General features: G+C 24.7%; 1 long non-coding RNA gene across 1 annotated transcript; it reads right to left on the reverse strand.

Moving 5' to 3' along the window:
* Positions 1-1,351: 1,351 nt before the first annotated feature.
* Positions 1,352-2,843, reverse strand: LOC146913655 (uncharacterized). The gene is made up of 2 exons (XR_015013742.1): positions 2,401-2,843; positions 1,352-2,200 (listed from the first exon to the last, which is right to left on the reverse strand). It is a non-coding gene; the product is annotated as an uncharacterized LOC146913655 (long non-coding RNA).
* Positions 2,844-14,861: the final 12,018 nt, after the last annotated feature.

Here is a 14,861-nt window from a genome sequence, read left to right on the forward strand (position 1 = left end):
AAGGGTTGGAATAGTGAAAAAGTAGGTCTCAGGTTCGATTCTCTCTAGTGCCAATTTAGGTGGGACTAATTTAGCTTCTTCAAAAAAAAAATCTTTATTATAGACAAAGTTGCTTAAGGGTTGGAATAGTGAAAAAGTAAGTATAGATAGTCTGTTATATCTTTTAAAGGATAAAGGAAACAAAACTGGACACACACACACACACACACACACACACACACACACACACATATATATATATTCATATCATGTTTGTTACACTTAATAATTTGAATTTACTCTTATCTATTTGTTATATGTGTTATTTGTATTGAAAGTTGAGGGTAATTTTGAAAAGAGAAAAAGTTTACCCTAAAGAGGCAAAACAATCTATTTTCTTTATACTAGAACGCAGACCCGTGCGCCGCACGGGTCTTATGAGTTAGAATAATTTGATATATAATAGACCGAGATATAGTGGAATGAAATTTAAATAATTAAACTACATAAATGAAATTTATCGCCAAACAAAAGCTACAATATCGATAAATATTGTATTGCCAACCAAACATGTTACACCAAAGAAATAAACGGTTTTTAATGACAACATAGCATATATTATGGAATATTACACATTTCGAAATACTTTTCCGTACACAACATTAGACGTCACATCAATATCTTCACCATCTTCATTGGTTATCGCCCTCCTCTGGATGTAACTCTCGAGACAACAACATATAATTGTCAATGTGAAAATACTGGCGTTGAGAAATATAATCCAACATGTCACAGTAATTGCCCTTGGCTCTCGTTAATTGTCACGAAAAATGAGACAACTAAAAGAAACTGTCGTCTTTGAAACTTGAAAGATCACGATTGATGCACAGGTCTTTGTGATGCACACGTGAAATGTTTGTAAAACATGTGTAAAATGTATAGTTGCTTCTATTTTTTTTTTTTGTTACAAAAATAAATAGAAAGAAAAGTGGTGTAATTTTTTGGAAGAAAAGATGGTATAATTATTACTTGACAAAATACACAATTATTTTTAACCCAATTTTTCATTTTATGGATCATTGAAGCAATTGTTAGAAAGACGCTTAAAAATAGTAGCAATCACATAAATGATTTGCTATGTCATTTAATCATTCATTCATATTAGCAAAAAATAATAAATAATCATTCATTCAATAGCTTTTTCAAATGGACAATGGTTTCAATATCATAGTTTTTTATAGTGATTTCAATATCATTGAATCATGCATTCATACTGTTAACATCAGTGAAAAAATGCTTTACTTTAAGGGAATAAGGATCAACAAAAAAATTACAAAAGATATTACTAAGTATAAAAAAAAACTAAAAAAAATTGAAGCTTCAAATGTGCACTAATATAATCAAACACTAAGTATAGCCAAAAAAATATCAATGTGAAAAGGATCTTAAGTGGCAATAAGTTTTTTTTGAATCAGCAAAATATTATGGATAACCAAAACACTCGCAAGACGCTAAGAGACGGTGGAAAATAAAAACAAAGAGGCCGCATATATGCGTAACATCCACCCAAACAACCAAAACTATAATCCCACACAAATTCATAACAGCCCCACTAACGAAACGAAGCGAAATAGCGTAAGATATGACACTGAAATCCAATAATAACCACCGGAATTCAGACCCATAACTATGCCACAACCTGCGGAAATCGCAACACTAAAAACCGGAACCCCCCAAGCACCTGAAGCAGAGAGATCAGTCAAAAAACAGCAGCAGAAACAGGTGCCGAACCAGAAAAAAAAACAGGTGAAACAGGTGCTGCACTGTCATGACAGCAACAGAGCCACTGCCCACCTACATGCAATAAGTAAGAGCACATCATGATGTTCACCCCTCATTTTTAGTACAATCCACTATCAAAGCAACATAACAGAAAATTTCATTATGTACACTAATTATATGGAAGACTTAAACATTTGCCCACTTTTCCAACCCACTTTGAGAGTCTTGTATACTTATCCTTTATGGGAGCCTAGCTTCAACACAGGTACCAAAAAAACTATCCTCATTTGTGCTTGCACCTTTAATATAATTGATAAAGGTTCATCTTCACAAACCTGCAATGCAATTTCATAAAAATAACAATAATTTCAGATGAAGTCGACCCCTTTGCTTGAACTCAGCCATATCATAGAAGTATTCCCTATTAATTTCTTCATTTCTGCACAAAACTCCATCAACATCACTTGATCAATACTACACTTCATCACATCACAACTACTCAATTTCACTACTAAAAATAGTCACATCTCGAATCGAGTTCATGATACTTCAGAGATTGAAATCAATATATGATGAATTTTATATAAAAACACTATAGTTGACATAAAAGTTTTAAGACTAAAGATTTAGGAACTTTACCTGAAGTTTTACAAAACAATCACAGGAAGTGATAATCATGATTATCCAAAATGGTAGTGGCTTATGTATGGGGGAATGCAGCCGCCCTTCAAGGGAAATCAAACCATGCCAACACCTTCACATGTATTTAGAGAAATGATGAGTACTTATCTCATTGATAACATAAACTTGTGCAAGAGAAATCGTGATTGCTTAAATAAATAAAAAACTATGACAACATAGAATAGAGTGCACTAATTACATAATATGTGGTAAAACGTGCAAGCAAGTCCATTGTGTCATTTTAACAAATTGTGCAAATATCCTTCTGATAGCCTATAGCTCACATCCAATTGAAATCATAATGAATGGATTTAATTGACAGGCATCCTTATAAACACACTCAGATTGATAACCTTGCTATATAAGAGCTTGCTTGTAGATGGTAAAACCTTAACCTAATTTCCAAAAAAAATGTGACAAAAAAAAGGCTCAGGTATATCAGCCATTTTTATGGACATCTCGTTTAACCATGACACTATGGAACCTACAATATACATGATTTGCGCATCCTCATGTATCCATTTCTGCATCATTCACATCAGAACATGAATGACCCTCACTCATCCAATCATTAAATTTAATGATACAACAGATAAGGACTTAATGTGATTGAAGGGTTTCCATGAATTTGTTTTGAAGAGTTTTTGTTCATAACATCTGGTATAAACTAATGAAACTAAACTTTTTTCAATGTCCTTTTCATGTATACTAGTGCTGTACCCGTGCATACGCACGGGTTGCGCCGTTGGCGCATATTTTTTTGCCAATTTTTATAATTTTATTCAGGAGAGTAATAATAAAAGTAATTTTTTTTGTAGATGGACAAACATTTTTCAAAAAATCACCATTTTCAGGAATTTATAAATAGGAACTTCGTTATAGTGATATCATGTTTTTTACATATATATAAAATAATATACTCTTCATTGAATATTATATAACGTATCGATGAAAAAATTATTTTCTGAATGACCACTTAACAATAATTATTTTATCAATGACAATTTGTCTTTTTTATTCGAGTTAATTTTATTTGTGATAACTTATCCCATGCATTTGAGTTATTTCTAAGATTTTATAAGTGACAATTAGTCTAGCATATTTGCTCCTTAAAAAACTTGTCTTATGTATGACATTTAACTTTATTAATGACAACTTGTCACTTTTTTTATGCATTTTAGTTAAAGAGAGTTTGATATCCTTATATAATAAAAGTTATGGTATAATAATAGGAACTACGTTATAGTGATATCATGTTTCTTACATATATATAAAATAATATACTTTTCATTGAATATTATATAACGTATCGATGTAAAATATTATTTTTTGAATGACCACTTAACAATAATTATTTTTATCAATGACAACTTGTCTTTTTTATTCGAGTTAATTTAATTTGTGAGAACTTATCCCGTGCATTTGAGTTATTTCTAAGATTTTATATGTGACAATTTGTCGAGCATATTTGCTCCTTAAAAAACTTGTTTTATGTATAACATTTAACTTTATTAATGACAACTAATCACTTTTTTTAATGCATTTTAGTTAAAGAGAGTTTAATATCCTTATGTAAGTTATGGTATAATAATAAGAACTTCATTATAGTGATATCATGTTTTTTACATATATATATAAACTACTATACTCTTCATTGAATATTATATAACGTATTGATGAAAAAATTATTTTCTGAATGACCACTTAACAATAATTACTTTTATCAATGACAACTTGTCTTTTTTATTCGAGTTAATTTAATTTGTGAGAACTTATCCTGTGCATTTGAGTTATTTCTAAGATTTTATAAGTGAAAATTAGTCTGACATATTTGCTCCTTAAAAAACTTGTCTTATGTATAACATTTAACTTTATTAATGACAACTTATCACTTTTTTTAATGCATTCTAGTTAAAGAGAGTTTAATATCCTTATATAAGTTATGGTATAATAATAAGAACTTCATTATAGTGATATCATGTTTTTTTTTTTTTTGGTACAAATGATATCATGTTTTTTACATATATATATAAACTACTATACTCTTCATTGAATATTATATAACGTATTGATGAAAAAATTATTTTTTGAATGACCACTTAACAATAATTATTTTATCAATGACAATTTGTCTTTTTTATTCGAGTTAATTTTATTTGTGAGAACTTATCCCGTGCATTTGAGTTATTTCTAAGACTTTATAAGTGACAATTAGTCTAGCATATTTGCTCCTTAAAAAACTTGACTTTTGTATGACATTTAACTTTATTAATGACAACTTATCACTTTTTTTATGCATTTTTGTTAAAGATGAGTTTGATATCCTTATATAAAAAAAGTTATGGTATAATAATAGGAACTGCGTTATAGTGATATTATGTTTTTTACATATATATATATATATAATAAGATACTCTTCATTAAATATTATATAAAGTATCGATGAAAAATATTATTTTCTGAATGACCACTTAACAATAATTATTTTTATCAATGACGACTTGTCTTTTTTATTTGAGTTAATTTAATTTGTGAGAACTTATCCCGTGCATTTGAGTTATTTCTAAGATTTTATAGGTGACAATTTGTCTAGCATATTTGCTCCTTAAAAAACTTGTCTTATGTAAAACATTTAACTTTATTAATGACAACTAATCATTTTTTTTAATGCATTTTAGTTAAAGAAAGTTTAATATCCTTATATAATAAAAGCTATGGTATAATAATAGGAACTTCGTTATAGTGATATCATGTTTTTTACATATATATAAAATAATATACTCTTCATTGAATATTATATAACGTATCGATGAAAAAATTATTTTCTGAATGACCACTTAACAATAATTATTTTATCAATGACAATTTGTCTTTTTTATTCGAGTTAATTTTATTTGTGATAACTTATCCCATGCATTTGAGTTATTTCTAAAATTTTATAAGTGACAATTAGTCTAGCATATTTGCTCCTTAAAAAACTTGACTTTTGTATGACATTTAACTTTATTAATGACAACTTATCACTTTTTTTACGCATTTTTGTTAAAGATGAGTTTGATATCCTTATATAATAAAAGTTATGGTATAATAATAGGAACTGCGTTATAGTGATATTATGTATTTTACTATATATATATATATATATATATATATATATATATATATAAATAAGATACTCTTCATTGAATATTATATAAAGTATCGATGAAAAATATTATTTTCTGAATGACCACTTAACAATAATTATTTTTATCAATGACGACTTGTCTTTTTTATTTGAGTTAATTTAATTTGTGAGAACTTATCCCGTGCATTTGAGTTATTTCTAAGATTTTATAGGTGACAATTTGTCTAGCATATTTGCTCCTTAAAAAACTTGTCTTATGTATAACATTTAACTTTATTAATGACAACTAATCACTTTTTTTAATGCATTTTAGTTAAAGAGAGTTTAATATCCTTATATAATAAAAGCTATGGTATAATAATAGGAACTTCGTTATAGTGATATCATGTTTTTTACATATATATAAAATAATATACTCTTCATTGAATATTATATAACGTATCGATGAAAAAATTATTTTCTGAATGACCACTTAACAATAATTATTTTATCAATGACAATTTGTCTTTTTTATTCGAGTTAATTTTATTTGTGATAACTTATCCCATGCATTTGAGTTATTTCTAAGATTTTATAAGTGACAATTAGTCTAGCATATTTGCTCCTTAAAAAACTTGTCTTATGTATGACATTTAACTTTATTAATGACAACTTGTCACTTTTTTTATGCATTTTAGTTAAAGAGAGTTTGATATCCTTATATAATAAAAGTTATGGTATAATAATAGGAACTACGTTATAGTGATATCATGTTTCTTACATATATATAAAATAATATACTTTTCATTGAATATTATATAACGTATCGATGTAAAATATTATTTTTTGAATGACCACTTAACAATAATTATTTTTATCAATGACAACTTGTCTTTTTTATTCGAGTTAATTTAATTTGTGAGAACTTATCCCGTGCATTTGAGTTATTTCTAAGATTTTATATGTGACAATTTGTCGAGCATATTTGCTCCTTAAAAAACTTGTTTTATGTATAACATTTAACTTTATTAATGACAACTAATCACTTTTTTTAATGCATTTTAGTTAAAGAGAGTTTAATATCCTTATGTAAGTTATGGTATAATAATAAGAACTTCATTATAGTGATATCATGTTTTTTACATATATATATAAACTACTATACTCTTCATTGAATATTATATAACGTATTGATGAAAAAATTATTTTCTGAATGACCACTTAACAATAATTATTTTATCAATGACAATTTGTCTTTTTTATTCGAGTTAATTTTATTTGTGATAACTTATCCCGTGCATTTGAGTTATTTCTAAGACTTTATAAGTGACAATTAGTCTAGCATATTTGCTCCTTAAAAAACTTGACTTTTGTATGACATTTAACTTTATTAATGACAACTTATCACTTTTTTTATGCATTTTTGTTAAAGATGAGTTTGATATCCTTATATAATAAAAGTTATGGTATAATAATAGGAACTGCGTTATAGTGATATTATGTATTTTACATATATATATATATACATATATATATATATATATATATATATATATATAAAAAAAATAAGATACTCTTCATTAAATATTATATAAAGTATCGATGAAAAATATTATTTTCTGAATGACCACTTAACAATAATTATTTTTATCAATGACGACTTGTCTTTTTTATTTGAGTTAATTTAATTTGTGAGAACTTATCCCGTGCATTTGAGTTATTTCTAAGATTTTATAGGTGACAATTTGTCTAGCATATTTGCTCCTTAAAAAACTTGTCTTATGTATAACATTTAACTTTATTAATGACAACTAATCACTTTTTTTAATGCATTTTAGTTAAAGAGAGTTTAATATCCTTATATAATAAAAGCTATGGTATAATAATAGGAACTTCGTTATAGTGATATCATGTTTTTTACATATATATAAAATAATATACTCTTCATTGAATATTATATAACGTATCGATGAAAAAATTATTTTCTGAATGACCACTTAACAATAATTATTTTATCAATGACAATTTGTCTTTTTTATTCGAGTTAATTTTATTTGTGATAACTTATCCCATGCATTTGAGTTATTTCTAAGATTTTATAAGTGACAATTAGTCTAGCATATTTGCTCCTTAAAAAACTTGTCTTATGTATGACATTTAACTTTATTAATGACAACTTGTCACTTTTTTTATGCATTTTAGTTAAAGAGAGTTTGATATCCTTATATAATAAAAGTTATGGTATAATAATAGGAACTACGTTATAGTGATATCATGTTTCTTACATATATATAAAATAATATACTTTTCATTGAATATTATATAACGTATCGATGTAAAATATTATTTTTTGAATGACCACTTAACAATAATTATTTTTATCAATGACAACTTGTCTTTTTTATTCGAGTTAATTTAATTTGTGAGAACTTATCCCGTGCATTTGAGTTATTTCTAAGATTTTATATGTGACAATTTGTCGAGCATATTTGCTCCTTAAAAAACTTGTTTTATGTATAACATTTAACTTTATTAATGACAACTAATCACTTTTTTTAATGCATTTTAGTTAAAGAGAGTTTAATATCGTTATGTAAGTTATGGTATAATAATAAGAACTTCATTATAGTGATATCATGTTTTTTACATATATATATAAACTACTATACTCTTCATTGAATATTATATAACGTATTGATGAAAAAATTATTTTCTGAATGACCACTTAACAATAATTATTTTATCAATGACAATTTGTCTTTTTTATTCGAGTTAATTTTATTTGTGATAACTTATCCCGTGCATTTGAGTTATTTCTAAGACTTTATAAGTGACAATTAGTCTAGCATATTTGCTCCTTAAAAAACTTGACTTTTGTATGACATTTAACTTTATTAATGACAACTTATCACTTTTTTTATGCATTTTTGTTAAAGATGAGTTTGATATCCTTATATAATAAAAGTTATGGTATAATAATAGGAACTGCGTTATAGTGATATTATGTATTTTACATATATATATATATATATATATATATATATATATATAAAATAAGATACTCTTCATTAAATATTATATAAAGTATCGATGAAAAATATTATTTTCTGAATGACCACTTAACAATAATTATTTTTATCAATGACGACTTGTCTTTTTTATTTGAGTTAATTTAATTTGTGAGAACTTATCCCGTGCATTTGAGTTATTTCTAAGATTTTATAGGTGACAATTTGTCTAGCATATTTGGTCCTTAAAAAACTTGTCTTATGTATAACATTTAACTTTATTAATGACAACTAATCACTTTTTTTAATACATTTTAGTTAAAGAGAGTTTAATATCCTTATATAATAAAAGCTATGGTATAATAATAGGAACTTCGTTATAGTGATATCATGTTTTTTACATATATATAAAATAATATACTCTTCATTGAATATTATATAACGTATCGATGAAAAAATTATTTTCTGAATGACCACTTAACAATAATTATTTTATCAATGACAATTTGTCTTTTTTATTCGAGTTAATTTTATTTGTGATAACTTATCCCATGCATTTGAGTTATTTCTAAGATTTTATAAGTGACAATTAGTCTAGCATATTTGCTCCTTAAAAAACTTGTCTTATGTATGACATCTAACTTTATTAATGACAACTTGTCACTTTTTTTATGCATTTTAGTTAAAGAGAGTTTGATATCCTTATATAATAAAAGTTATGGTATAATAATAGGAACTACGTTATAGTGATATCATGTTTCTTACATATATATAAAATAATATACTTTTCATTGAATATTATATAACGTATCGATGTAAAATATTATTTTTTGAATGACCACTTAACAATAATTATTTTTATCAATGACAACTTGTCTTTTTTATTCGAGTTAATTTAATTTGTGAGAACTTATCCCGTGCATTTGAGTTATTTCTAAGATTTTATATGTGACAATTTGTCGAGCATATTTGCTCCTTAAAAAACTTGTTTTATGTATAACATTTAACTTTATTAATGACAACTAATCACTTTTTTTAATGCATTTTAGTTAAAGAGAGTTTAATATCCTTATGTAAGTTATGGTATAATAATAAGAACTTCATTATAGTGATATCATGTTTTTTACATATATATATATAAACTACTATACTCTTCATTGAATATTATATAACGTATTGATGAAAAAATTATTTTCTGAATGACCACTTAACAATAATTATTTTATCAATGACAATTTGTCTTTTTTATTCGAGTTAATTTTATTTGTGAGAACTTATCCCGTGCATTTGAGTTATTTCTAAGACTTTATAAGTGACAATTAGTCTAGCATATTTGCTCCTTAAAAAACTTGACTTTTGTATGACATTTAACTTTATTAATGACAACTTATCACTTTTTTTATGCATTTTTGTTAAAGATGAGTTTGATATCCTTATATAATAAAAGTTATGGTATAATAATAGGAACTGCGTTATAGTGATATTATGTTTTTTACATATATATATATATATATAAAATAAGATACTCTTCATTAAATATTATATAAAGTATCGATGAAAAATATTATTTTCTGAATGACCACTTAACAATAATTATTTTTATCAATGACGACTTGTCTTTTTTATTTGAGTTAATTTAATTTGTGAGAACTTATCCCGTGCATTTGAGTTATTTCTAAGATTTTATAGGTGACAATTTGTCTAGCATATTTGCTCCTTAAAAAACTTGTCTTATGTAAAACATTTAACTTTATTAATGACAACTAATCACTTTTTTTAATGCATTTTAGTTAAAGAGAGTTTAATATCCTTATATAATAAAAGCTATGGTATAATAATAGGAACTTCGTTATAGTGATATCATGTTTTTTACATATATATAAAATAATATACTCTTCATTGAATATTATATAACGTATCGATGAAAAAATTATTTTCTGAATGACCACTTAACAATAATTATTTTATCAATGACAATTTGTCTTTTTTATTCGAGTTAATTTTATTTGTGATAACTTATCCCATGCATTTGAGTTATTTCTAAGATTTTATAAGTGACAATTAGTCTATCATATTTGCTCCTTAAAAAACTTGACTTTTGTATGACATTTAACTTTATTAATGACAACTTATCACTTTTTTTATGCATTTTTGTTAAAGATGAGTTTGATATCCTTATATAATAAAAGTTATGGTATAATAATAGGAACTGCGTTATAGTGATATTATGTATTTTACATATATATATATAAAATAAGATACTCTTCATTGAATATTATATAAAGTATCGATGAAAAATATTATTTTCTGAATGACCACTTAACAATAATTATTTTTATCAATGACGACTTGTCTTTTTTATTTGAGTTAATTTAATTTGTGAGAACTTATCCCGTGCATTTGAGTTATTTCTAAGATTTTATAGGTGACAATTTGTCTAGCATATTTGCTCCTTAAAAAAGTTGTCTTATATATAACATTTAACTTTATTAATAACAACTAATCATTTTTTTTAATGCATTTTAGTTAAAGAGAGTTTAATATCCTTATATAATAAAAGCTATGGTATAATAATAGGAACTTCGTTATAGTGATATCATGTTTTTTACATATATATAAAATAATATACTCTTCATTGAATATTATATAACGTATCGATGAAAAAATTATTTTCTGAATGACCACTTAACAATAATTATTTTATCAATGACAATTTGTCTTTTTGATTCGAGTTAATTTTATTTGTGATAACTTATCCCATGCATTTGAGTTATTTCTAAGATTTTATAAGTGACAATTAGTCTAGCATATTTGCTCCTTAAAAAACTTGTCTTATGTATGACATTTAACTTTATTAATGACAACTTGTCACTTTTTTTATGCATTTTAGTTAAAGAGTGTTTGATATCCTTATATAATAAAAGTTATGGTATAATATTAGGAACTACGTTATAGTGATATTATGTTTCTTACATATATATAAAATAATATACTTTTCATTGAATATTATATAACGTATCGATGTAAAATATTATTTTTTGAATGACCACTTAACAATAATTATTTTTATCAATGACAACTTGTCTTTTTTATTCGAGTTAATTTAATTTGTGAGAACTTATCCCGTGCATTTGAGTTATTTCTAAGATTTTATATGTGACAATTTGTCGAGCATATTTGCTCCTTAAAAAACTTGTTTTATGTATAACATTTAACTTTATTAATGACAACTAATCACTTTTTTTAATGCATTTTAGTTAAAGAGAGTTTAATATCCTTATATAATAAAAGCTATGGTATAATAATAGGAACTTCGTTATAGTGATATCATGTTTTTTACATATATATATAAAATAAGATACTCTTCATTGAATATTATATAACGTATGGATGAAAAAATTATTTTCTGAATGACCACTTAACAATAATTATTTTATCAATGACAATTTGTCTTTTTTATTCGAGTTAATTTTATTTGTGAGATCTTATCCCGTGCATTTGAGTTATTTATAAGATTTTATAAGTGACAATTAGTCTAGCATATTTGCTCCTTAAAAAACTTGTCTTTGTATGACATTTAACTTTATTAATGGCAACTTATCACTTTTTTTATGCATTTTTGTTAAAGATGAGTTTGATATCCTTATATAATAAAAGTTATGGTATAATAATAGGAACTGCGTTATAGTGATATCATGTTTCTTACATATATATATATATATATATATATATATATATATATATATATATATAATAATATACTCTCCATTGAATATTATATAACGTATGGATGAAAAATATTATTTCCTGAATGACCACTTAACAAAAATTATTTTATCAATGAATGTTTGGATGTTTTTATTTGAATTAATTTACTTTGTGAGAACTTATCCCGTGCATTTGAGTTACTTCAAATATTCTATAAGTGACATCTTCTCTAGCGTATTTGCTCCTAAAAAAACTTGTCTTATCTATCAAATTTAACTTTATTAGTGACAACTTATCACTTTTATAATGCATTTTAGTTAATGAGAGTTTAATATCGTTGTATAATAAAAGTTATGGTATAAATAATAGGAACTTCGTTATAGTGATATCATGTTTATTTTACATAACTATAAAATAAGATACTCTTCATTGAATATTATATAACGTATTGATGAAAAATATTATTTTCTGAATGACCTTAACAAAAATGATTTTATCAATGACATCGTGTCTTTTTTATTAAAGTTAATTTATTTTGTGAAAATTTATCCCGTGCAATTGAGTTATTTCAAAGATTTTATAAGTGACATCTTCTCTAGCGTATTTGCTCCTAAAAAAAACTTGTCTTGTCTATGAAATTTAACTTTATTATTGACAACTTATCACTTTTATAATGCATTTTAGTTAATGAGAGTTTAATATCGTTGTATAATAAAAGTTATGGTATAAATAATAGGAACTTCGTTATAGTGATATCATGTTTATTTTACATAACTATAAAATAAGATACTCTTCATTGAATATTATATAACGTATTGATGAAAAATATTATTTTCTGAATGACCACTTAACAAAAATGATTTTATCAATGACATCGTGTCTTTTTTATTAAAGTTAATTTATTTTGTGAAAATTTATCCCGTGCAATTGAGTTATTTCAAAGATTTTATAAGTGACATCTTCTCTAGCGTATTTGCTCCTAAAAAAAACTTGTCTTATCTATGAAATTTAACTTTATTATTGACAATTTATCACTTTTATAATGCATTTTAGTTAATGAGAGTTTTATATCGTTGTATAATAAAAGTTATGGTATAAATAATAGGAACTTCGTTATAGTGATATCATGTTTATTTTACATATATAAAAAATAAGATACTCTTCATTGAATATTATATGACGTATTGATGAAAAATATTATTTTCTGAATGACCACTTAACAAAAATGATTTTATCAATGAAAGCATGTCTTTTTTATTAAATTTATTTAATTTGTGAAAACTTATCCCGCGCAATTGAGATATTTCAAAGATTCTATAAGTGACACCTTCTCCAGCCTATTTGTTCCTAAATAACATGTCTTATCTATGAAATTTAACTTTATTAGTCACAACTTATCACTTTTATAATACATTTTAGTTAAAGGGAGTTTAATATCGTTATATAATAAAGGTTATGGTATACATAATAGGAACTTCATTATAGTGATATCATGTTTATTTACATATATAAAAATTAAGATACTATACATTGAATTTTATATAATGTATCGATGAAGAATATCATTTTATCAAAGACCACGTAACGAAAATTATTTTTTCCGTGACAACTTGTCACTTTTGTCGGAGTTAGTTTTATTTGTGACAACTTATCCCGTGCATTTGAGTTATTTTCTAAGATTTTATAAGTGACAATTAGTCTAGCATATTTGCTCCTTAAAAAAATTGTCTTATCTATGACATTTAACTTTATTAATGACAACTTATCACTTTTTTTAATGCATTTTACTTAAAGGGAGTTTAATATCCCTATGTTAAAGAGAGTTTAATATCATTATATAATAAAAGTTATGGTATAATAATAGGAACTTCGTTACAGTGATATCATGTTTTTTACATATATATAAAATAAGATACTTTTCATTGAATATTATATAAAGTATCGATGAAAAATATTATTTTCTGAATGACTACTTAACAAAAATAATTTTATCAATGACAACTTGTCTTTTTTATTTGAATTAATTTACTTTGTGAGAACTTATCCCGTGCATTTGAGTTACTTCAAAGATTCTATAAGTGACATCTTCTCCGGCATATTTGCTCCTTCAAAAACTTGTCTTATCTATGACATTTAAATTTATTAATGACAACTTATAACTTTTTTTAATGCATTTTACTTAAAGAGAGTCTAACATCCCTATGTTAAAAGAGTTTAATATCATTATATAATAATAGTTATGGTATAAAAGTTATGGTGAATAAAAAATAAGATACTCTTCATTAAATATTATATAACATATCGATGAAAAATATTATTTTATGAATAACCACTTAACAATAATTATTTTATCAATGACAATTTGTCTTTTTTATTCGAGTTAATTTTATTTGTAAGAACTTATCCCGTGCATTTGAGTTATTTCAAATATTCTATAAGTGACACCTTCCCCAGTTTATTTGCTCTTAAAAAAAACTTTTCTTATCTATAAAATTTAACTTTATTAGTGACAACTTATATTTTTTATCTGAGTTAACTCCATCTGTGACAACTGATCCCGTACATTTGAGTTATTTCTAACATTTTATCAGTGACAG

This window comes from Medicago sativa, chromosome 6 (assembly GCF_051527215.1).
Source record: "Medicago sativa cultivar Bolivia chromosome 6, Bolivia_mono, whole genome shotgun sequence".
Taxonomy (NCBI): Eukaryota; Viridiplantae; Streptophyta; class Magnoliopsida; order Fabales; family Fabaceae; genus Medicago; species Medicago sativa.